Here is a 27,254-nt window from a genome sequence, read left to right as displayed (position 1 = left end):
AATGACACCTTTATAGATTTCTCGTTTAATATCGCTACTACATTTGAATCACTTTTACCTAACGGTGTCACATAGTCTCGTTGGAAATTTGTCAAATTCCTTAAAATGATCACTGAAAATTTTCCTAAATTTCCAAGAATTTATTTATCACGAGGTAAAGAAAATGTGTATTAGAAAGATGAGATCGAAGGTTTACCATTTTTTCAATTATGGCGAACGCAATATGTAATCAATGAAAATTTTATATTTTCACGTTGAAAGTTTCTTCAGATAATTATTATCCAGATGATGACTAACTCTTACGAATTAATGCGTGTCTGTAGGATAATCCGGTAGACTTGATCCGCTTTTTATATCGAAAGTTGAGCAATCGGTGACGCGTTCTTATACACCGAACCGCGAAAAGCAAAATTTCATATGATCTCACCAATTTCGGATGTCAGTCAAATCAGTCAAATCAGTCAAATAATAAGTTCGCGTTAATATACACGTTCGATTTTTGAAAAGCTTGTTCAATTTAATAAGAGTCTTGGTAACAGGCTTATGTTTTTAGACCTAATTGGTTGTTTTCATTTACAAGTACCTCGTGTTAAAGTACTCATAAAATGACATTAAAATCAGAAAACTAATAACTGAAAGATTATCATTTTTCCTCTGTGGTAGTTTACATATAACATAATGCAACTAACATGTCACGATTAATGCAAAATAAATAAATTACTAACATAGACATTTTTTTAGTAATTTGTATAATCGTGAAACGAATTGGACTTTCTAAAGGCAAATATTAAAGGAAACATGGAATTGATGCCAAATCTATCACAAATATTATTTATACTACTTATTTGCGCAGTTTGAAGCGAATCAAATTGATGAAGGTTTCTTTGTTACATGTTAATTTACATTTTAAAAGACATAACAGGCACGCTAATTAGTTTGCTTAAGATACTTTCGAGATACCAAGTTAGACGCGTTTCCATGAAATCATATCAATTTTACGATGATATTTTTCTATCAAGCATGCAATTATAACCGTATCGTTGATTAGTGCATACAATTATCCATGTACATTCGTCTTTCCGAGTACCGCGCTTCAATATTGCTAATTTCAAATTCGTACATTAATGTTCGTAAATGCTTGAAAATGCTATATAACTGTATCAGCTTCTGTTAAAAACATTTTATAGTAAAATATCTATAAATTTGTAATATTTTTTAGACAATTCGAATTCATTATATTATACATCATACATTCTAGTCATTTCTAATTAAGTTACTTTTGCGATGTTTAATTACATTTTATGTATATTCTTATAACTCTCTCTGTTACGGCGCGTACGATGGTCCGTGCGCCGTCTGAAACTTTATACTATATACTGATCTACTACATACTATATCCTATAAACTGAATCCTTTGACGTAATCTTAATAGCTTGAAGGAATCTCTAACCCTGTAAGTGTTTTCGGTTTATGGATGGTCCTTAGAACAATGCTTAGGTTTATTGCGCACTCTTACAAATAACGGAGAAAGCGGGTAGTTATTTTTCCAATAAACAATGTCACCCACGAGCCACGTTGGTAGGAGGCTTCCTCCTCCTATCTTCATTCATTAACGTTGGCTATAATCAATGGGCACCCTCACTTTCCTAACGAAAAGTGTAAACAACGAATCCGCGTTCTTCGTTCAGAAAGCACACCCACACTGAGATTTCCTCTCGTGGCGGCACACGAGAACGCAAATCTCACCACTCGAAACCAACTAGTGTCGGACGACGGCAGCGCAGTGGTTAGCGCCATAGAGTACAAACGTTCGGATCCCGGGTTCAAATCCCGACGCCTCGTACTCTTCCAAAGTCCGATTTTTCTTCCACGACATCTAAATAAGAAGGAAATATAGCAGTATTACACCCCGGCAAGCGACACCTACAGCCAGCAGGCTACAATTATCACGGATATATGAAGGAAGACGGAGAAAAAGAAGAAAAAAAGTGTGTTTCGTCCAGAGCCTGCTGGTGGACTCATCAGTAAGGCTTACCTAGCAGGCTCATGCCTTAGACACAATGGAAGGAGGGGGAAACAAAGCTATGTACATGGCAGAGACATTGAAGACGGATTCCTCCCTCCCACGGCCGGACACTGTATCCAAGGCCGGTCTGATCTCCTACCCTCTCTTGCGACGTATCCCAGTGGAGCGGCCCCACTCTTAATCTAGTTTGGTGGGAAAGGTTCGCGTACACACCGTGTGTAAGAACTATTAAAAACCACACAGTGTATCGCGACTACCTTTCTACTACTTAACCCAAGTCCTATATTATCAGTCTTGGGTACGAGGCGGCTCCTGTCACGTAAAGTTGGTACTTGGGTGGTAGTAAGAAGGCTGAGTCGTAACCCAACTACTTATTTTCCTTTATAAAACTTTATTATAAACACTTACAAAATAACACCGAACCGGAGAATAGGGGTTGTATGAGTACAGCAACTAGAAGAGGAACAAGAACTGCCCGAGCTGGGTGAAGTTTCGGTTTATATACGTTTTGGTTTTAGGATGTTGAGGGGATAGGTGTAGGTTATGATGTAGAAAAGTGTCTGAAGGTCGGGGGTCCATATCCTATCTCTGATGTGGACTTTGGTGCATCACAGCCTTGGTGTATGCTATGATGATAAGGTGGTGATGTATCCAAAAGTGTCCAAAGGTCGGGGGTCCATATCCTATCTCTGATGTGGACTAAGGTGCGTCACAGTCTTGGTGTATGCTATGATGATAAGGTGGTGATGTGTCCAAAAGTGTTCGAAAGTCGACCATCGATGTATTATCACTGATGTAGGTTGAGATGTGATTGATGTCACATACCCCCCTCTTTAGATTGATTTTGGTCCTCCAAAATCTTAGTGTTTCCTCAGTATGGAGCGATGGAATTGGACTCTGACTGGCTCGACTTGTACTTGTTCTTCTTCGTCGTGGTATATGCTTTTGCTATTTCAACCTGTGAAGGTTGTTGGCTGGTTAAATTTCGACTACGATTAATAGGGATAATTTGCTAAGTTTGACGAAATGCCGCAGTATCACGTGTTGAATCTTTCGTAGACTTTCTAACAGCCTGTGATATAGAATGAGTTAGTGGTCTTTGAGTAATGGTTTTATACTATCTTGTTGTTTCTTTATAGTTTGATTGTTATCCAGTTGTTCCTTTGATACTTGCATTTCTTTGTTTTGTTTAGCAACTTCTAAAGCCTTTTCAGTATCTACAACTGGTTCTTTTTCCATGCATGTAATTTCTTCTTCAACCAGTACAACTGTGCTTTCCTCTATAGTTCGTGTTTTTGTGTCATTTAGTAAACTTTTCAATTCAATTTCCACAGTATCTGGAGCTTTGGATACCGACTGACTGTCATCTTCTGCATTTTCAATGCCCCAATCATCAAAGATATCCTGAATGACACTTCTTTTGTTAGTTATGCGCACTTTATCTGCTTCACTTATAGATTTATTCCTTCCTTCTGTATTAGCAACATGTATAAGTACGACAATTTTATTATGAATAATTTTCCTTTCTACATTAATTTTATGTGAACTATCAAAAGATCAATCTTGCCATTTCCATTTGTTGTTTCTTGTTATTCTTTTCTTTAATATCAATGTCATCTGCAGTTTCTAGATCACTAATTACTCCTGAGGTAATAGGAGTTATAGAATCGTTTCTTGTCTTTGTATGATTTAATATGTCATAATTGTATTTCTGGCTACAATTTTCAGAAACTTCTTGGGCCACAATTTCTGTTGAAATTACTTCTATAATTGTTCCATCACTTTCTCGTGCTTAACCTATCGAATTAAATTCTTCATTTACAATTTCAGCGTTCTTCATTCCTTTTTGTTCCGCAGAAACATTTTTTTTTCTTCATTGGAATTTACAACAGCATCCTTTTCATGTACAGTTAAAACAATATTTTCTTCTGTACTTTCATTCATATCATTAATATATAGTAGTTTCTACAGTCAGTACCATTACTTCTGAACTACTATCAACTAGTTTAGACAAATCTGTGTCTGTATCCGTTACATGCAATGTTTGGGCTTTATCATCAAAAGTTTCACCAAGTGTTTTAATTAATGCTTGACACTGAGCATTAGTAACACTAACTGTATCTATATTTAACACTGTACAAACGTTGTGTTTCTCAATGTTTTGTTCACCCTCATTTGTATTAAATATTTCAACATCGTTCGTACTTTCTTTATCTAAAGATGTGTCACCTGCATATCTTGAATGATCTCCAATCTCAGTTGTATTCTCTGCTTGCTCTTCTTGAAATTTCTCATCTTTTTTTTTTTTTTTATATTGATCATCAATTTGTGGGTCCTTATTTATTATTTTTTGTTCTACTTCATTAATCGCAGCGTTCTTTATGCTCTCTGTCTCACTACTTTCCTTACTTTAAAAATTTTTTTTTGTTTTTATTTAAATCTGTTACATCACATTTATTTACTACTAAACCATCTTGAATTGTATTATCTGTACATTCCTGTGACTTATTTTTTTCTTTTTTTGATTTTCTGGAATATCATGCACATTCTTTATAATATCAGTGGTTGATTCTGATATTAATGAAGAAGATACATCTACTTTTATCGATGATTCTACTTTATTAATGTCACTGTGCACTTCATCTAGTTGTTCCATAGTAAAACATCAAGATTGTTACAATTACTTAAGAAGTCATGGATTGTTATTTAAATATTTACTGCACTTTTCCATCAATGTAACCCTTTATGGCAGTTTGACATTCTACAGAACACCAATGCTGTATCAGTTTATATTTTTCTTCATCATGAAGTTTTATTATATCACCTAATTCTTCCTGATGTTTTTTTTTCCTTTTTCTCAATTTTCAAATAAGAGTGTGTTTTCTATATGCATCTTTTAATTCTTGGTTCGCCTCGAGTAAGCGATTATTAACATCTTTGGAAAGTTTTTGGACGTTCTTTTCTAAGAAAATTATTTTGTTCGTTCATATCTTTTACTTTACTAAAATCCAGTTTCAATTTATTAGTTTCTTCTTCATATTTATATCCAAAATCACCCATTTTTTCATATTCACCCTTTAGTTCGTCTAGTTCACATTGAAGGGCAGATTATTTGTCCTTGTGGTTCAAGAACTACATTTTATCTCTTTTGCATCTTTAGCTCCAGCTTCACGTTCCTCCATTGAATTACTAACACATGAATTAAGTTTGGCCTTTTTTTTTTTGTTCCAGCAAGTCAACTTCATATTTGTGACTTATGTTATTTCTTCTAATTTTATTGTTAGTTCTTCAATTTGTATTCCAAAAGATTGAACTCTTTTTACGTGAGTGTGTGTGTGTTTTTTTTTTTTTTTGTAACTCGTCGAGTTGCAATTCTAATTTTTGCACTTCCTCCTTCATGTCCTCTATGTGCTTCTCGAACTCTTGTGTCGTCCTGTCTTTGTCGGAACATTCTACTTGAAGATCAGCGAGTTGATGCTCGGGATCGTAATTCAATTTTTGGTCGTTAGCAGTAATAAGCTCACGTAACTTCACTTTTGAACTTGATCTTGTTTGGTCTTGATTGTGTTTTCGTGGTGCTTGTGGTGTTCTAAAAGTAATCGTCACGTTGCTTGCATTTTTAGTGCACATTGATACACTGCACTCTGCACAGGCAATGCTTTTGTTGTCATGAAATCTCTCTAACTTTTCAGTAACAAAACCTTTTATTTTATTATTTAACTTTGGATCATGCGCCCCTGGTGAAGATACATTATGTGTTCTCTTTACCTTTATTATGCACACGTTTTCCTTTTGCTCTCAATTTTTCGATCATCTTGTGCTGTTCTATATATTGTGTTCTTATGTTCTTCGCATATAAATCCTGTCGATTGATTTTATCTTTCAGTTGAGGTACATGTTTAATTCTTTACCTGTGATTATGATGAACAACCTCAGCGTATTTCCTTTCTCTCTTTTTTTTTTTATGGATTTCTTGATAATCTTTTAGAAGTTGCTCGTTATATTTGGAAAGCTTTCTCACTTCGTCTTCAGCTGTTTCCTAACGGGATTTTTCTTCTTCAAGTTTTTCTGTAATCATTTTTTCTAAACTTCTCCATTTATTCTGTTCTTCTTCGAGTAATTCATTACGTTTCGGTATCTGGCTATCTTTTCCTTTAAAACATTTAATTTTATCAGAGAGTTCTCCTATTTTCAAACTTGCTTCATTTAAGGTAACTTTATGAATTTCCGATTGATGCTTTAACATTTGATGTAAGTCTTCTATTGCTGTTTCACGTTCTTTCAACTGTTCATTAAATTCGTTGTTTAGCATATCCACTCGAGAAATTTCGAGTTCTTGTGCATCGTTTCTTCTTTTAGAAATTTGGCTTATTTTCTCTTGCCTGCTGCTACATGTTGCTGTCATTTTATCAACTTCTTTCTTCTTTTTTTTTTTGAACTTAAAATCTTGATTTAAGGTTTGTGTTTCACTATATGATTTATTATTATTAACTAGTTCAGCATTATTCTCAGTAGATTTTTTTTCGCGTGATTTTTATACTTATTTAAATAGTTTAACATGAGCAAATGCATCGTACATCAGATATACCATTTTTAAAAAATTGTCGCCTTTACAACTCGAGTTACCTCTGAACGAGTCGCATGATTGATCAATAAGCCATGAGTAATTATGCAAATTCAGTTTTTTTTCATCTATCTATCTGAATATTATAACAAAGACTTTACATTGAATATTTTATTAAAATTGTAAGTTTTTCATAAACGCTTCAAAATCCACAGTCTATTGATCAACTCCTCTATCCTTTCTCTTTCTCCTCACTAAAATAGATAAATTCCTAATGTAGTTTGTGGATAATATTTTTTTTTTTCTAAAGCAAATCACATTTATCATCTGATATATTCTTTGAAATAATTTCTGTCTGTACATTTTCTTCTTTTTCCTTACTCCTCTTTCTCTTTCTAATGAATTCTTTTTATTCCGTAAAATAGTTTTTGTATATTCAATTTTGTTAAGTGCAATCCTTATTTCTGATAACTTAGTTTTATTAGATAATTCTTGTGAATCTTCTACTACATCTTCCATATCATTTTGAGTGCGGCTTTTACCTTCAGTAAATTTAATATCTTGAACCGTATCATTAATTTCAATAGCTCTTTCGGTATCAAGTAAATCGCACTTATTATTTAATATACCTTTTGAATTGACTTCTGTCTCTGCAGTTTCTTCTTTTGTATCTTCTTCGAGTTTTCTTTGTTCTTCTAATCCACCCTTCTCATTTTGTAGGATCTTCCTTGTATCTTCATCTTTTTTAACTTCGACTTTATCCGATCTCCTAGGTCTGCCTCTATGTTTCGCTTCATCAGTTGCTATTACACCCGTTACTGCATTATCATTTTCTACAGATTTATACCTATCGCTATCACTAGCTGTGTTCGTTAAAAGAACTTCCCTTCGTTGACGAGTATCAGTTGTTTCGTTTTCACTATCTGAAATTGATTTTTGTTTAACACCTCTTTTTTCTTCTTTGGCAAATTTATTTTCTACATTTTCCGATGCCTTTTGTTTATTAATTATTTCAGACTTGTCTTCGATTAATTTCGTCTTTAAAGCGCTTCGCAAAATTCTATTTGTGTTTGATTGTCTGGTTTGATTATAAACAATTTCTTCAAATTTTGGCGAAGTAGCAGGCTTTGCAGCAACATTATAACGACTGCTCCGTTTACTACTATCTAACATAGATGGAGATGGATTCTTGTCATCTTTATTCTCTAAAGACTTCTCTTGTGTATTAGCATCTAAATTTCTCGACATAAGATCTGCTGACGTTTTTGATTCTGTAGTGTCACACGCATTTTTCGCTGTCATCATTTGGTCTTCTTCTATAAGCAAATGTTCATTATTGTAAGCATTATCTCTTGCTTTTTGTATGGATTCTAATGATATATTTTGTTCAACGTTGTCTATTGATTTTGTATCATTTTCAGCAGTTGATTTACTAACTGCTTCTAATTCCTTCGTTTCAATTTGGTTTTCTTTATTTGTATCGCCGTCCAAAATATTTCTCATTGAAATATTATCCTTCTTGTTATGATCTTTTTCTGCTTCTCCTAAACTTTTACTTTTTTTGTCAAACCATTCTTGTAAATTTTGAATATCTTGTGACGAAGATGGTGACAAATCATTATACAATACTGCAATATCTTCTTTCCTTCGTTTCACAGACTCTTTCTGGTATTCTGTTGAGCTATTGACATCAAACATTAAGTCTGTTTTAATGAAAACATAATCCTGTGAAGCGGTGTCAACTGATACTTTCTTTTCATAAGAATTTTCTACATTAGACTGCAATTCTTTTGAAAATTCTTTCAAAACCATTTCTTCATTTCCTACAGTAACGTCTGTTTTCTCCAAGCTTTTGTTCAAATTATTAGAAACTAAACTACCCTGATAACTCCGACTAGTCGCTGCTTTAATAGTCTCCTTTAACAGTTTTCTTAACTTGATTTCGTTCTGCTTCTGCATAACGTCTAGTATGGCCCGAATACTTGGATCCACACCAGTAGCCATAGGGCTAACAGAAGATGTGTCTTCTCATTTTTTGCTCATATTTGTTATTGTACTGTTGTTGGAGTCTGTACTAGCGAAGCTATTGTGACGAGTACGATAATATTTAAAAGAATCCAGTTCTTTACCTGAATATTCTTCTTTTCGTGACCAGTTTCAGTTTTGGTGATGACCGTAGTCTGATCTGCAGTCGATCGCATCCGAAATGCGTAATTTCGTTTTCTTGAAGTTGATGGATCCTGGCACGGATCGCCAAAATGTCACGTAAAATGGATACTTGGGTTGCGAGAGAAAAGAAAGCTGAGTCGTAGCCCAACTATTAATTCTCTTTTATCGAACTTTATTATGACTTTGGCACTTACAGTAGAATAACGTTGAACAGAGAAAGGGGTGTTGTACAAGAACAGCAACTAGAACGAGAACTCCCCGGGCTGGGTGAAGTCTCGGCTTATATACACCCTGGCTTGGGGATGTTGGGGGGTTTGGTGTGGATTCCAAGGAGTCCGAAAGTCGGGGTTGGGGCCTTATCTCTGACGAGGACTAAGATGCGTCGCGGCGTTGGCGTCCGACAGTCGGGAGTCGATGTCTTTTCTCTGAGAGGTAATTGGTGTCACACGGTCAACGGGACGAACTCTCCATCTAACAAAGGCATTAAGTAATCCTATAGCTCTCCTTAAAAGAAAGATTTGTAGCGGCACATGGCAGTAAACATTCCAACGGTTTCTGTCCCGTAGCTCGCCACACGCAGATCCTATTCTCCGGGCAGGATGTTTACCAGATGTCGACGCGTCTCCACAGTACGTGATCGGCTAGCCCGAGGACCGTCATAAACACTAATATCTAGTTACCTAAAATCCTTCAACAGATACACAGTCTTTGTCCCAGTTACGGGAAGACAGGAGAGACCTATTTTTCCACGAACGACGTCTCCCACTAGCAACCCTCCCTCAAGGGCGGCTAGCATCCTTTTCTAACTACCGATATGGAGATTGGCCAATTAGCAGCAACGTCAATTTCCCTTACTTTCCGAACGTAGGATGTCCCCGACGAATCCGATAATCTCGTGTCCTTAGACACACTCCGTCATATTTTTCCTCTGGGGTATCACCGGGTCGGAAAGTCTCTCTCTCTTGCAGTCTCATCGACAAAAAAGGATTAATTCCTTACGGTCAGCGAATATTAACAAGGAATCCGACTTAGATTTTTTGCGAGTGCGTACGACTACCGTTCCGTTGTCCGCGGATTCGTTATTGAACCTAGGATCATTGTCATTAGTCTCTCGAATATCTAATAACCACGGTTACTTGTCCGGTTCTATGGTAATCGTATTTGCACTAGTCAATGTCTTCTCTATTGCATAACGACAACGTGTAACCCAAACGAAGATTCGTTTCACGCCCCTAACCCTAATTCTAATGTAAACCCGAGGTATATATATATATAAATAAATAAATAATTATAAATTAATATTACCTATTATTAATAATAGTTTAATTATATATCTCAAGATAATAAAATATTTATAATTTATATTAATTTTTATATATAAATATTTAATTATATATAATACATTTTTTTCAATTTAAAGTTAAAATATTTATATTTATATTTTAATTTTTTTATAAAATTAAATATATGTATAAAGATTTTAAAATTAATATATTTAAAATTAATAATTATATATTAATATATACTTATATACAAGATAATTCAATTTTTATCAATTTTATTAAAAAATTTTATTTTATTACGTTAAATATTTATAAATTATTTTAATTTAATTATCTAATTAAATTATTATTAATTAATTATAATAGCAATATTTATAATAGTATTGTTAATTTTTTATTTTTATATTTTAAAATATATATATAATGTACGTATCCATTATGTATTTCCAATGTACGTACAGCAGATACTCACAGGAAAAACCAACGAGACTAATAATAAAATCAATGAATTAGAAAAAAGAGCTATAGACAAATATCTTATAATATACCGTGGCATAATCTGCAATTTATTATAAAATAATTGATCCGAGCAGTATCAATTATAAAAGAAGATGGCTGAATATGATAGACACTGTCGAATACTAATCAAATATAATCATTTAGTTAATCTTTAAGATTTAAGTTAAGATACATCTTTGAGGAATCAATAAGTCTTTCGCTAATAGCCTAATAGATCTCTTGATAGATTAAACGAAGAAATACCTAATCGCGATTACAGCCAATTGGTACATATTATTCGATACATAATTAATATTTGTATCACGTACAGCGATGCAAGTGGTATTGAAGAAAATAGCCATTTTATGTTACAACTATAACGAGTAAATTTACTCGTTTAACTTGAGAGGAATTAAAAAGGTACCTGACTTTTAAATAAGCATTAAATAAGAAATTTAAATATCGCAGACGGTGATGTAGGTGTTATTCAAGAAAAGAGAACATTTTATTTTGTAATTAGCACGAGTAAATGAACGAATATCGATAATATAATATAATGATTAATATGAATTTTATCTGGCTGATTATTTAAATACCATAACATATTTCACAGTAACGTCATCGACTGCCGTTAGGCTCTTTTCCCTTTTTGTTCAAACTAATTGATAGTCGAAAACTAGTATCAAGGAGGTGTGAATTTAGTCTTAGTTTGTAGAAACTATTAAAATGATAAAAATGGATAGCGTATTAAATCGTCGAAGGCGCCAATTTACGATAAAAATTAAGAAATTGTTCAATTTGATTTTGTTATAATGGAAAACCCGTCCTTTGCTATGTCAAGAGATCGTTAACGTTTGATTGACATCTCGGCACCTTGTCAAGATATATAAGGAACGCGGAAGTCGCGCGCGAGCTCTTTCGTGCCTGAAATTCCGGACAGTGAACATCCAAGAAGAATTTAAATATAAGGTAAATAAAAAAAATATCAAATAACAACATTGTAACTAGTAATTTATAACGTCTAAGCCATTAATTTACAATACTTGAGAAATTAATTTATAATATTTAAGCTATTAATTTATAACATTTAAGCCATTAATATATAACATATAAGCAATTAATTTATAACGTCTAAACTATTAATTTATAACATTTGTTGAGATATGTATAATTTTCTGTGTTGGACTGGGTTAAATGTGTAGTAGAGATACTTGTATGTGAATATCAGCGTGTGGATGTATGTGTGTGCGCGGCGTCTCGAAAACAGATGAATGTAAACTGTTCAGTCGGTTAACAGTCGGGTATAGAAGAAAGTGCTGAGACGCGTGCAAGTGTGTATCGATGAATATATAAGAAATCGTCCATGAAATAAATATATTACTATTTTAAAATTAATCCTCAGTATAAATTTAGTGTTCGTATAACATTATTTCGACTTCAAAGATCCACAATTCTCAACAACATTTGTGCTATTAATTTATAACATTTAAGTTATTAATTTACAACATCTAAGCCATTAATTTACAACATTTGAACTGTTATTTTATACATTTAAGTTATTAATTTATAACATTTAGGCTATTAATTTACAACATCTTAGCCATTAATTTACAATATTTGAACTATTATTTTATACATTTAAGCCATTAATTTATAACATTTAAACTATTAATTTTCAACATCTAAGCCAATAATGTACAACATTTAAACTGTTATTTTATACATTTAAACTATTAATTTATAACATTTAAGCTATTCATTTATACCTTCTAAGCCATTAATTTATAACATTTAAGCCATTAATCTAAAACAATTACATCATTAATTCTTAACAGTTATACCAATAATTTATAACAACATTTTCCCATTAATTCAATGTAATTATGCTCTTAATTTATAACAGTTGTACCCTTAATCGGAAGTAACTCTACATTCATTGATTTTAATCAATACCATAAATTCGTAGTGAGTGAATTAAAGATTTATTTTGCTTTATTTTATTAACGAAATCTATCAAGTCTTTGAAGTGCTATTTCATTTCCATATAGCATTATATTTTAACTCTGAATACAGTATTCAATTTCCAATTTCACTATTTCGTATAAAATCTGTGGTAACACAGAGTGTCGATGTATGTGTCACGTAAAATAACAAAATAAAAAAGGAATTTGAGGTAAAAAATAAAAAAAGAAAACTTTATTTTTTTTCTAACATCAATACACTTTACAATCTACTTCCGAACTCTAGGCGTGACTTTCTAAGACTGACTCTTATGATTTTACTTTCGATCGGATCCGATTACTTTCTTTTGTCATCCCTCAACATCCCCACCGTCCATGCATTTGCTAGGCGTCCGCGATCGTTGCCACGTGCTCTTTCTTCTAGAACCTTCGGTGGAAGGACCGTTGGGATGTTGATGGTTCATTAGGCACTTCAGCGATATACATTGTCGCCGAGTGCTTTATCTCTATCGTCAGTCCGTCGGATTTGAAGTATGCCGGTCGTGACATATGTAACGATATATGGTATAACGTTATAACGTATTACTTTACATGATATAACTTTATAACGTATTACGTTATATGGTATGACGTTATAACGTATTACGTTTTATGGGATGACGTTATAACGTATTACGTTATATGGTATAACGTTATAACGTTATAACGTAATACGTTATATGGTATGACGGTATAACGTATTACGTTATATGGGACGACTTGTTTCTGTCTGGAGATTGATTCCTAATACAACGTGTGTCCCATTATATCAGCATCTCTAAAGTACAATTCTATGTGATTTCTAGGGAGAACAATACAACCGATCCACACCTTCGTCAGGCAAAACGTTTATCCCGTGACCGTGGCTACGTTCGGCGACCAGTTGTCACCTCGAACCCACTTTCGCTTTCACAAATGTCAAACAATTACAAATGACAATTGCTTAATTACAGTTATGATAAAATCTAGGCTAAAGCATTAGAAGGCTTCCTCAAAATTGCAAAGGGAAGGCTCCGGTTTTCCTTTCATCTCCGACATATATAATAATCTGTTAATAGCAGCGTTCTCTTCATGTTAACTACCCTCATTATCCCAAAAGAAATAAGGGATTGAACGATTCGTGGCGTCGATTAGTCAATCGTAACGGGAATTTACGATTCCCGTTGGCGCACTTCCTCGAGATCGCGTCTCCCCACGAACGTGCGAATTTACATATTTAACAATATATATATGGCGGGTTAATGTTGAAATTTTGGGTGTTTGGGCGTTAATTTTAGTTTCTTTACATTTTTTTCCTTTAGGAATACCTGCACTTTATCATTTATGGAAGTTTTGTTAACAGAAACGAAAAATTTAGAAAAGATATGTATGATCAAGGAATCTCAGGATAGCACACTTAGACTGCAGATTTTTCTGTATGCAAAAGTAAGTCAAAGGAAGAGGATGAAGTTTTCTTGTATAAGGCTTTGTTTCTGCTTGAGCTAGCTTACAATGAAATACGTTCAGTGTGACAGAGTATCGACAACTATTTCAAACTTTAGCTTTAAATACAAAAAGTTTACGCGCAAAAATAAGCTGAAGAAAAGAAAAATGTTTTTTTTCTTGTTTGACGTCTTATCCTGTCTGGCGGTATGGAATTATTCTGGAAAAGCCTGTATATGTACAGAGTATATAAAAAATACACTTATTTGACCGGACCACCCTAATTCTACAACTCTGGATGATACAGTTTTACAAACGTCTACTCATCGCGAGGACCAACTTGCCAACTTTTCAAAATAAGCTATGAGTCGCAATTGAACCGTTTTCTGGAGAAATGACGTTGAAATTTCATTGGGTCTTACATCGAGATTATTCGCAACAAGTTTATATTTCGCAGTCAGGTAGAAAGTAAGCAATGTGACATCAACGAGAAAACAACAAGTTTTCGTTAGCAGGTGGGATAGCCCGTGATAAACAGAATGGAGCAATCAGCGTGATTTCACATTATTACAGAATTATCTACTGCGTGAAAAAAGACTTTCAAACAAAGATTCTGATTTTATTAGCTTTCTTTTAGAATAAATAGAAAATAAAATTTGTAAATAACAATTAATCTCATTATTTTAAATAATATATCTAAACTTGTTGAAATTGCAAATAATTTATTTCTGTCTTTTAACATTTAAACAATTATTTAAATGAAAATTTATTTAATAGTGCCCAGTATTGCGCGCAACACATTTTTGGAACAACGAACAATTCGATAGTCGGTAATAGAGATAGATGGCAAAATAATTGGATTTATTGATAAAATGAGGATTAAATTGATTAAAAAAAGTAAATTGATTAAAATGTATACAAATCCTACATATACAAGAATAATATCTTGCACATCATGGTATCCAAATATACTTTCCCAGTAAAGTTCCATTTGATCCTCGTGCTAAGTAGCATACGGTGCCAGCAAACGTCAATTTTTACAAAATTTTGCATGAATCAATCGATCCAGAGGCTCCGATCCTCCGAAATCACGCTAGTGGACACTTATACGCCCTGACACTTTTTATACATGCTGTACATAAAAATATATGTATCGAAACTGTTGTTATTTCTATACTCAGAGGTAAGATCAGAGTAGTTATTATTTTATTGAATGGATAAATCTATTACACCGTTCTGAGCCAAAAAAAGCCTTTATTGCACACGCTTACAAAAACTAGGGATAAAAACAAAAAAGCATCTTAAGCCTATCGATTAAATCTATCGATTGTAACTAGCATCATCCTCTAGTTACTATTTCTTATCACTAACGCATCTGCATATGGATGGCGAGCACGAACTCACGTTGTCATTTTCAACAGAAACTTTGATACAAAGTACGCAGATTTGTGTATAAATACATTACGGTTGAAAAATTGTTGAATATTTACTACTGTATCTGTTATACTTGATCGTTAACACCTATTTTTTTCGCCTGCCTAACTTACTATCCTCAAAACGTTATCAGATTATACATTTTGTTCGGCTGATAAAATGGAATTTCTTGGAATTTAGAGCTCCCTTTACATTCACTTGTTATTCTACGAGTATTTTGCTCGTTCACCAGCCGTTCACTCATTTTATTTTGCAATCGTGACAATTTGATGCTGCTTCTCCACTCTGTATAACGTGTTACCTACAAACACCGATATGTATATAATCTGATGCATTAATTACTATACGATACACCATGAGGACGTTAATACACGCAAAACGAAATAGATAAACAGTATCTGCTAAAATTATAGCTATAATATATAATATAATATATATAATATAATATAATATAATATAATATATTTTTGTTACAGTCGACTTCTCCAAAAGTCAAAAGCTTGTCTTGTTATTGGCACGTACCGTAAACACTCGACTAATTGCGTATTTCTTAAAGCTATATTTCCCCTCTTTACAACTTTTTTACGAGATTAGTTTGAAATCAGCCCAATTGATAAACCATTTCAATTTTCAATCTCTATATTCAAAATCTATTATAATCAATGCTATTTTAGTTTTTGCTATCAAAGGAACATAAATTGGAAGTTGAAACAAAAAACATGGGTTCTAATTAAATATTACCATCTGCTTCTATTCTTAATCGTTACGAATTATTTATACATTATTACCAATTATCAATTGTTTATTATACATTGCTCGTTGCATTCACCCTATTACCCCTACACTTCCGTATCATCAACCATATTGCTATCTTCGAATAATTTTCCTCAAACGCAAAATCTCCCACATACCTAACCTTTTAATTTCAAAGCTAATTAATTCAGGGACATCTTCGATCTTTAACAAGCGTGTATCCTACCAATGATTAGCAGCTACTCTTCATTAATTCATTAATTCATTGATTCAATCTGTAACGTTTCGAGTATGTACATCGCATGTCGTATCATTGTATCGGTATTGTATCTGTTGATTCGAAAGATAGCTGGTTACTCAGGTGGCTAAATTGATCTCGCCATAGACGAAACTTATTTGTGTATCCATCTATGTATATATAAAAGATATACACAAGCAAACAGATAAGGCAATCGAGAATCAATGGATTCAATAGCTGGTAAATATTTACAAAAAAAGGAGATACCGCCGATTTTGACATTTTTTAAATATTTTGTTAATGTTATCAGTTTGAGTAAGATTTTATTCGAGGATTGCCGTTCATTAAAAAGTTAATATCAAAAAAGTTCAATGAGTCATTTGCATTTAAGAGAGTGTACTTAGTCAGATTCTTAGTAAACACTTATCCAACAGCCGATCGTTTAGTAATTTTCGATTCGATTATTCGTGTTCGTTTTTTCTTGTTCGTTTTTTCGTGTTCGATAACGTTTTGCAGAAGAAGATTCGATTCAATGTTTGTAATATGTCGTGTATACAATTTTAATAATTACATTCGATAATTGCACAAAAATCGGGACTGAAACGTTACAATTATGGAGACGTAGGAACGACTCTATTCCTCAAAATTGACAACGCGAATGAAAGAGAAAGAGAGCCTCGTTAAAGGCTGGCGATAAGTTGAAAGATTCTTATTTGCGATTTTTGATCAATGAAATTTTTGCTAATATGTTTCTCGCGTTTTACTGGTTAAAATGACACCAAACACGATAAAATTTGGAACATATTTGCTTACTTAATAATTGATAATTAAATATTATTCATATTATATCATGTTTGATCTTATTTTAGTCGGGGAAATCCTACAAATGCGTTAGTGGAAATTTAATTTTAAAAAGCCTAAAATAAGGCAATTTTCAGTTTTGAATGATTACTCGGATACATTGTCTCAACGATAACTGATAATATTGGATCATGTTACACTGCTCGATCGCAATGGACCGCCAAATTTCCGCGATACCTCAGGGAAATCTGTCCTTCTCAAAGTGGACACGACGGCTGTGTAACTACGTAGAGGACTTTTTCGTGCAATTATCGAATGTTTGTACTAACCGTTTAATTTTTTGTTCCAAAATTCTTATTCTTTATATTAGATGAATAATTCAAATATCTCGCTGTGAAGTAGCTGTGTTATTATTGATTGGTGTTTTATAATTATATTAAACAACGAATACTGAATAACGAAGTATTTTTCGGTTAAGGATTTCTTTCGTTATTCATAATTAATAATTATTATACATAGCAATTTCGACAAAGTAACGAAGATGTAGAGTCGAATTCGAGTACGATAAGTAGTCACAGAAAATTTATCTTTTCTCCAATTGATTGCGTCTCCTAGTTTAATGGTGTTTTATAAACGGGCCGCTTATCTTGAAAATGGTAAATCCATTTTCCTTTGTTTCGGAATATTGAAACATTACGTTCGATTGGACTATTTTACTACGTTTTATGACCTTGAGTGACCTTAAATGACCGCGATATTTAAATCCGTCTTCAAAAGAGCAACAATGGGACAAACAGGTATTCAAAACTACACGGCTACACTTAAAAAAAAAACGAAGCCTATTAAAGTGTTCTTTAAAACTCGTAAACGCGTCCATCTGAGAAAAACTTTTTCCATCGCGTAATAGCCTCCTCGAAACCAAACAACTTTTGTTTCAAACATTTCCCTGCGTCTCAAAAAATTGAAAGAATTATTCAGGTGGTTTGCTGTTGAAGACTCAGCCTGTATATCCCCAAAATTCCATGTAGTTCTGATTGTTAGGCAAACTGATATTGTAATCTAACACGAGTCAACCTCATCAAGGGGCGAGAGGGAGGGGGTGTCAATAGACTAAACACAGAAGTATTCGCCTCTATATGTACCTCTATTCGCTATTTTGAACATGAACAGAAAGATAACAGTACGGAGTGGGTGAGAAAAGCATTAAGAATTTTGATCCAGCATTTTTTAATCTCTTTATTGTGACATGAAAACTACGGAAAAAGTAATTTAAAAAAGCGACCAGATATCAATGACCTACGAAAAAGATAAAATTCATCCGGACAGAAAGAAGAAAGAAAACTATTTAACGTTTCATCAGAGAAAAAGAATCGAGGAAAAGGCTTGGTTATTGATCTTGTGAGACAGGAACGTCATAAATGCTAGTATAGGTAATCTTGCGGAAGTTGTTAAGAATCTTTATCGTAGTTTGGTATGAAAAATATCGAATAATTTGGATTTCGAATCACATACAAATTAAGATGCAGGGGAGAGTCGCACAGTACCTTGTGCTAGAGTTGATAAAAATGAAAATTTACAAAGTGACTTTATAGCACAAATGGAACTTGATAAAAGTAGGAAAATTAATTTTATGAAATTCAATAATACGAATTGACGAATTAACAATGTGCAAGAATAGTAATGTCGGAATTTGTAGGAAACGAAAAATTGTCGTCCAGTACCGATCAATTATTTAATTATTTGATCTTTTGCTCTAAATGGTTAATAATGTTTTAAAAAGTCCTCTAGATGTCAGTATACATATTCTTATTCAAATTTGATTATTATGTATATCGTATGGAAAATACTTAATATTTTCTTGATCTGCGCATTCGACGTGTGCCCAGACTTCACATTCGTCGTTTTTGAAACATTGAAAGCTTCAGTGACCTGTCTTTGGGCCATTTTATTTTTGAAGAGTAGCTTCGAAGCCCCATTCATGTTCTCCTCTGACCATTTCTCTCTTTTCTGTTTTGGACTTTCAAACATTTTTCTATGGGAAAAGGTAGAAGAAAAATTAAACGGACACCTTCTAATTTAGTCTCAGTTGCCAAAATATTGAACTTACAGGTAAAAGAAATTCGGTCTATGACTAAATCATCGGTATTGGACGACAATTACGTTGAACAAATACGTTTTAGATTATAATGCATATAATATACAAAGGAAATTATAAAAGTGGGGCAAATAACTAGTAATTACACTTAATAAATTAGATATAGTATACATTAAAAAACATTTTACTTACCTGAAAAACAACATGTCAACTCTAGAAAATAATTTTTAATTTTCGAAATATCAATGTATATGTTTGACATATCAGATCAATATGGCTCCGAAATATGTTACACGGAATTGTTCATTTTCATTTGTTTGTTCCAATAAAAGCGCTAATATCTGGTGAAAAATCCTATGTATTTAGAAATTAACAGAAGTGTTAAGTGAGCTGTTATTTTGCCCGCATCGTATTTCTTACATGTAATGCCTGTTACACGTTTTATCTTTAAAATAGCAAACTCATTATTTACTCGAGATTTATTCCTAGCGCACGAATATTTTTCAATAGAGCGATGCAAAGTTTTACTGTATCTCGGATCATCACAAGTTAATCAAAATCTTGAGGATTCGATTTCACCTGCTCAAAGTGACTTTTGCAGGCAAAAGAAATTGTTCCTCGGATACTTTAATATTTTTTACTAAATTTCATCAAAAATAGAATTTTATTTGCTAATAGAAGATAACTATGTTTTGGTACTCCTACAGAACAGTATCACGACATTCGCTAAAATTACAAATATTGTACAGTATATTCACTACAAGGCTAATTGAAATAGCTTGTAATCCAACATATAAGAATGCTACTTGCAAAGTATTTTTGCTAGTAACAGTTTAAAGTAGAGAGATATTCCTAAAAAATCATATATTTTATACATATATGTACGTAGTATATACAGTGAATATAACTATCTTTCTGAATTTATAAAATAACAGTATATAATAATAAATAATAATAATAATATAATATAATAATAATAAAAAATAATATAATAATAAATAAAAATAACATAATAATAATAAATTTATAGAATAACAATATTCCAATATTTATATTTTTCCTTGTTGCAATTTTGTAAACCGTCAAAGCGTTTACAACAGAAATTCCCAGAAGGAATTGAATGCCAAGTTTTCTGTACCAGTTGATTCCTTTTCTAATTGTGGTGGCATAAGAAACCATTTGATCGGAATAATCTATACCACACTTTCCTTCGTTATATTCGACAACAGCTAGCGGTTTTAATGTAGCGAACAAGCGAAACGAAAGATCATTCTTGAGACCACCACTTGAGCGATTCGCATTACTAAAATATCGATAGGAGCACCTAGCAGAGAACGCTTGGTACTGCTGTACGCGTGGCCTGACGCAGATTTTTTTGAAAACACGCGTGGCAGTCAATGTGTTAATAAACTATTAAACTACATGTCGTGAAGAAGTATCCCCTTTATGAACATTTATTAATAGCTCTAGAGTTGATAATATTAGCTTGAGGAAGTTCTGTATGTACGTGTAATTGATAGTACTCGCGTACACCTGTGCGTGTAAAACGTTTCAAGTTAATAAAGAGAACATGATACACGTGGAATAGGTATGAATAAAAATTACAAGAAGCCGGAGAATATTCTAAAACATATGCCATGATAAAATATAAATTGTAAAGAGTTATAGATCATGTTATTATATATTAAAATTATGCTTAACAAGCAGATATTAGCGTAAATATGACGCTGCGTTAATTAAATCCAACAATATTGAGAAAAGAACAAATTGAACAATACGTAGAAATAATTTAGAAAAACACTGTTAGATCAATTTCAAATTGGGTTTTCTTTACTCGATGTCAAACTTAACTCTTACTCGTCTTTTGCATAAACTCTTTTCGTGATATGAAACTTTAGAGTTGACATGCTGCTGGTATTAATTGCACACGCAGAATAAGATTTTCCAAATTGAACCGAAACGATTTAGACAGAAAAATGTAATACTTTCAATACTCATAACAATTATTTATGCATTCCGCATATAAACCTACCGAATATTTATTACTTACTTTTAGCTCAAAAATATTTGATATACTACTACCAAGCAAATATTAGATTGAAGAGGAAATCATACATGAAAGATGTCACTTTTTTTAACAAAAAGTTCGTTCTCATCAAAGTTTCTGGCAATTTATTACATACCTGTGTACAAAGTGGATTACTTTGTAACACAACTGGAAAGTAACTTTCTTTAGTAATGATTTACGTAATAAATTACGCAAAAAGTAAAAAGAAGATTATATTTTAAATCATATTCTAAGAATAACTGTATTTTAAACGTGATTTCAAAAGAATTTTGAATTTAAAAATTCGTCAAAAGTACATACGTACTTACTACTTCGACACGATCTAGGCTAATTATGTGTACTAATGTTTATACATCTTGATAGTAGCTGTATTCAAAGAGCGCGTCGAATCTTTTTATAGTATTTGCCTTTTGATGTATTAAAAGTATTGTAGTAACTGATGGTTTCTTAGAGTAAGGACAAGTGATGATGGTAGAGTTCAAAGTTTAGTGTATTTTAATAAGTGATATTCAATAACAAAAGGACCGACTACAATATCGTCGCACGCCGACTCACACTCCGTGTCCGCTCAACTCGCACTCTGCTTCTCCACTGACTCTCTGGCCGTTGTAGCACTCTATTGTCTTTTGCTAGGCCCACCGCACACGTGTTCTGCAGACGCTCGTAGCCAGGGTCACGTAGGTCTTTTCGGCAAGGCTATTTACTTGAAGGACCCGGTAATGCATTGATGGAGCCGACAGCGCCTCGGCTCTCGCGACATTGTCTGTAGTTAGCTCGACGTTTCTTGGGCCCTTCTCCCCGATACTACAGTATCATTAGAGATATTCTTCTTATTATCGCAAATATGTATTGTTCTGCTCATTACATCGACAAGTGAACGGATTTTAAGCTTCCTGTTCTTTTACATTTTCAATATTTCCAGAGTTATTTGTTTTCAGTAGAAAAAATATTAATTCCTGCCACTTTTGAGAGGAATTGTTTAGAAGTGTATCCTGTTTATCTCGAGTCGCTCAAATATATCGGGGAAAAAATGAATGACACAAAAATCGAATGACATCGAAAGGGATATACTATTATATTCGTGTGTATTTACTTTGCGTGTATTGTCTTAACATGAAATCTCTTGCGTGTTAAAATATTTCAATGGATATCTCCATTTTTTGTTACATAATCACGCAGCTGACGTTCAGACATCTCTAAAATACTAGAAACTTGCGTCTTTCGCACCATCCGCTATCGTAATAGAAACTTTCAAATTCGACAGAGCAATACAAAGCACGTGTCACGTAAAATAACAAAATAAAAAAGGAATTTGAGGTAAAAAAATAAAAAAAGAAAACTTTATTTTTTTTCTAACATCAATACACTTTACAATCTACTTCCGAACTCTAGGCGTGACTTTCTAAGACTGACTCTTATGATTTTACTTTCGATCGGATCCGATTACTTTCTTTTGTCATTCCTCAACATCCCCACCGTCCATGCATTTGCTAGGCGTCCGCGATCGTTGCCACGTGCTCTTTCTTCTAGAACCTTCGATGGAAGGACCGTTGGGATGTTGATGGTTCATTAGGCACTTCAGCGATATACATTGTCGCCGAGTGCCGCCACATCTTTATCTCTATCGTCAGTCCGTCGGATTTGAAGTATGCCGGTCGTGACACACGCGAAAAGTGACTGACCAAAAAAGAACTGAATGTTTTGACGACATTAAGAAACTGCAGCCTTGTATTTCAGCAATATCATACCAGCAATAACAAATTTTGAGAAATATCTTTATGTTCTATTCCTGTGACGTACTTTGGATAACGCTAATCCCGGCGACACACTAAATTTTGAAATACATACGACTGATTCTACAGAAGCGGGGATTCTACAGCAGCGATTTCGCTTGCACAGTTGTTCATTTAATTTGTGAATTGTAAGAAACCTCAAGTATGTCAGAGGACATAGTGATATTGCTACAAAAGCGACTAGACAAATAGAGAGCTACATGTGATTTTATCGTATTTTTTTAACCCTTTCGCTTCGGCAATCCAGTCCGCCGAAGTACTGTCACTGAACGGAAACGCGCGCCAGACATACGCACAGTGTGCGTGGCTACTGTATATACGTTTTCCTAAGTCTTAAATAATAATAATTCTTGTAAGAACCGTATACGAAATATCGTTTCACTGTCAATGGATTTAGTAGATTTTTTAGCATGAAACAATATACGATTTTGATGTTGTTTCAACAACGAGTAACTTAAAGAAGTGATTAATCCAATATGTCAATAAAATCAAGGGAAAATGTTCTGTCGATAACGAAAAAATATATTAATGACCACAGATAGCATTTGTATATGCATCATTTTTGTCAAATTTTGTCTTCAAAACACAACTTTGGACAATACAAGAACTAGATATTAAGTTTTTAATGTTTTTAATATTCCTATTTTATCTACTTTTGCTAAAATACATTAAACACATTTCAATACTAAACTAAAGATCTTTAAACTTAAAAATGACTTTTGCTTATTCCCATGTCACAAACAATTGGCTTTAATAATTATCGATCAATACTCTCTTATTCGTAAGCACATCAGCATATTCGATCCATGCAAATTCACGTAAAATGTTACTACTTCCTGCCTTTCGTTAATAAATTGTATCTTATTAAATCTTAATAAATATGAGTCTTAATAAAAAGAAGTTACTTTTTACGTAGACCAAACTTAGTTCTATTATTAAGCGCGTAAGCAGATAAGATGAAGATCAAATAGAGACAAAGCTAAAAAATAACGACTATATATTTTCATGTTTCAGCGTTGAAAACTTATGTGGGTGAAACGCTAGAATTGACTGGAGTTCTTCGACAAGAAATGGGCACTTGTCTTTGCATAGACAGCAACAATGTGCCTCCGACAGTCAGCAAACGTTACTCTGTACAAGTTCACTGTATGTATTATTAAGCGCTTATCATAGAGTTATTATACAAATATATTTGCAATTATCATTCTTATATATTATACAAGGTGAATCAGAACACGTGGAAAATATGGCAGAGGTTGATTCTGAATACTGAAATAAGAAGAAAATTTTATATAACATAATATGCCTAATATGACCTTACGTTCCGCTTATAGCTTATTTTGCGATGCTAAACATTACACAGATGAACGATTTCTTGGAAAATAGATAAATCGTGCCGGCCTTATTTCCGGACCAATACGCTCTTCGGATCCGAATCCGTTCGATTATTAAATACGGGGACGTTTAAAATCTCTTACTTATAAAACGTTAGTTGACGTGACGATCAAAATTTTCGACAAATTCGTGTAAGCTGTTCGAACAAGATGGACGATCTATGACGCGACGCATTCGCGTTTCCGTAGAAACTGGAACTGGTCGATTCGAGTAATTTCTCTAAAGATAGGTAAGAAAGTACTGTGACACAAAGCAAGCGTCTACTCGAAAACGTTTATACGAAATTTTCTTCTTATTTTAATGCGCTGAATCAGCCCCTGCTTGCCTGGAAGCCGTACTTTCCACATGTCTCGAACTCTATCATACCGATCCACTAGGTAAACAAAATAAAAGCCTGCCAAGCACTGTGGCGGCACGGGCCACGGAACTTTTCAACGGCTCCGGATGCAAAGCGCGACGCCGCCAAAGCGCAACACCGACGTGCCCAATGTACCATCGATATCTTCACACTCTTTCCGCCGAATTCTCGGAAGAGCATACACGTGCCAGCACTGGCGGCACATCTAATGAATGCACGCTAGTGGGGGATATCGATGGGCTACGAAGGGAAGAATCTGCGCGATCCGAAACAAAAGCACAGGAAGTCTGTCTTACGCCATTAAATGTGTAACTCCTCGGTATTATTTGCATAGCAACGCGTCGTATGATCTCTCGGTGTCTATCGTTATTTGTTAGTTGTTACCAGTTGTCTGTTAAGTGTAATTGTTAATTGTTAATTGTTAACTCTGATTGTTGATTAGTTCTAAATAAACTATTGTTCGTTAAAAACACCAAGAGTAGTTCCTTACGCACCTATCACCATACCACCTCAGCACGAACGCCGTATAGATTGTTTTCACCTGTTCGATTCGTGCTAGATTTGACTAAAATACTCATGCGAAGTTATTGAAAATATAAAATCCGAATTAACATCCAGTTTTCAACAACCTGTCTAAAGATACCGCTCACAAACAAGCTATCATTTCTTGAAACAAATATATAAGATTTATTTACGTTATCAATTTTGTCGTGTGTCGAAATACAGCCCACTCAAAACATTCTATGGACCAAACGAAAAAATTGTTGACATTGATTGTCAACAAGTCCTACAAACTAGGATCTTTCATATTTCTTTCGCTTTTGATAATTAGACACAACCTCCCGCTAGCCGATGAGTCATTCTGCTATATTTGGCTTATCCTTTGTTATTATACAAATTACTGCCATTGTTCACGGCTGATCTACTAATTCGTTTGGTGACTAGACACTACGTTAGATATTTTAATCAAATAAACTCATAATTGTATCGATAAAATACTTCCTATCAGTACAATATATGATCTAAAATTTAAACATCCTGCTTCAGGGCGACATATCCAGTGAATTAACGGCGCCTGAACAATCCCTTAAAACGGGTAAATCTATAACTTTATTATCTAATTTCAACCTAATATCCACAAACTGATCAACATAATTTCACTATGCCCAAAAAGAATCGCCTTGCAAATGATATCGATATTTACGACATTTTTTTGCTATATTAATATAGTATTATTTGTTATAGATCCAGACCACCGACCTCGACCAGGGCTATCAAAATTCGCCTTCGTCATGGCCAATAACCAATATAATATTAACTACGATAGAAACTGTCATTGTTAATTTAACACTAGCTATCGCTGCTATAATACGAATAGCCTGTATACATATTAAATAATCTGTAATAAATAACTTATTATTTTTAAATACATCCTGTCTTATTTATCTACACCTTCCTTTGTCTTACGTCCACCTTGACCTACGCATTGTCACGTAAAATTCGTGATAAAAAAGGATTTTTGCAATCCACTAGCGATAAAAAGTTCGCGTACAAGGTAAATAGCGGGCAAAAGAACGGTATAAAGCATAGAGTGTAGAGTATAGTAGCATCGCAGAAAAAGAAAAATCAACAGCTTGCTCGGTCATTGCGCAGCAACAGATCGAGCAACGATACAAATGATCATGGAAGTGCGTTTCTGCTTCCCGGTCTGTTCGAACTATGACGATTTGTCTTTCTGATCTTTCCGACTCGACCGTTGCACCGTTCACTCGACCATCGACCATAAATTGTTTCGAATTTTCTAGAGAACGGACACTTGAAACTACGTGCTTGCGGTACATTCGATAGCCAGAACAGAGGGATCCTTCGTGAGCCTGTTTTCGTCCTGCGAGACGAGCAAATTATTAGAAATTTCCTGATGCAATTGTACGCGGTTTTATGCAACTTTGATTATACACGTGAACGATATTTGGCACAGAGGAGTAACATTTTCGGGGTAACATTTGCGCACTAATAGGTTCCCACGTAGCTAAAATAAAGCAAAAGTTACGCGAAATTAACGGATGACAATTGAGAAATTTCTTGGGTGATCTACGTTTATTACGAAATGGTTGGATGCGAGAATCGATATCTGGTAGCATCTAAGTTGTCCGAGAGAGTTCCACGATAAAGGAACAGATCTCTGCCGATACTCTCTATCCGACTATCGTAGCAGATTTGCGTACTTTTGCAAGGTTCTCCAAATTAATACAAATTTCTAACTACCGTAACATCGAGATATTATACATCGTAAGGCAAAGTTAAGGAGAGTGGCGATGATCTCGGAAACGCGAAAAATATCTCAGAAGATAGAATTT

At 33.8% G+C, this 27,254-nt stretch overlaps 1 long non-coding RNA gene across 1 annotated transcript; it reads left to right on the top strand.

Moving 5' to 3' along the window:
* The first annotated feature begins 11,420 nt into the window (after positions 1-11,420).
* Positions 11,421-24,293, top strand: LOC117215025. The gene is made up of 2 exons (XR_004489005.1): positions 11,421-11,509; positions 24,159-24,293. It is a non-coding gene; the product is annotated as an uncharacterized LOC117215025 (long non-coding RNA).
* The last annotated feature ends 2,961 nt before the right edge of the window (positions 24,294-27,254 follow it).

Source organism: Bombus bifarius, unplaced genomic scaffold (genome assembly GCF_011952205.1).
Source record: "Bombus bifarius isolate JDL3187 unplaced genomic scaffold, Bbif_JDL3187 scf7180000009329_frag, whole genome shotgun sequence".
NCBI classification, from domain to species: domain Eukaryota; kingdom Metazoa; phylum Arthropoda; class Insecta; order Hymenoptera; family Apidae; genus Bombus; species Bombus bifarius.
The sequence above is the reverse complement of the archived record's forward strand: the minus strand, read 5'-3'. Positions and strand labels throughout refer to the sequence as shown.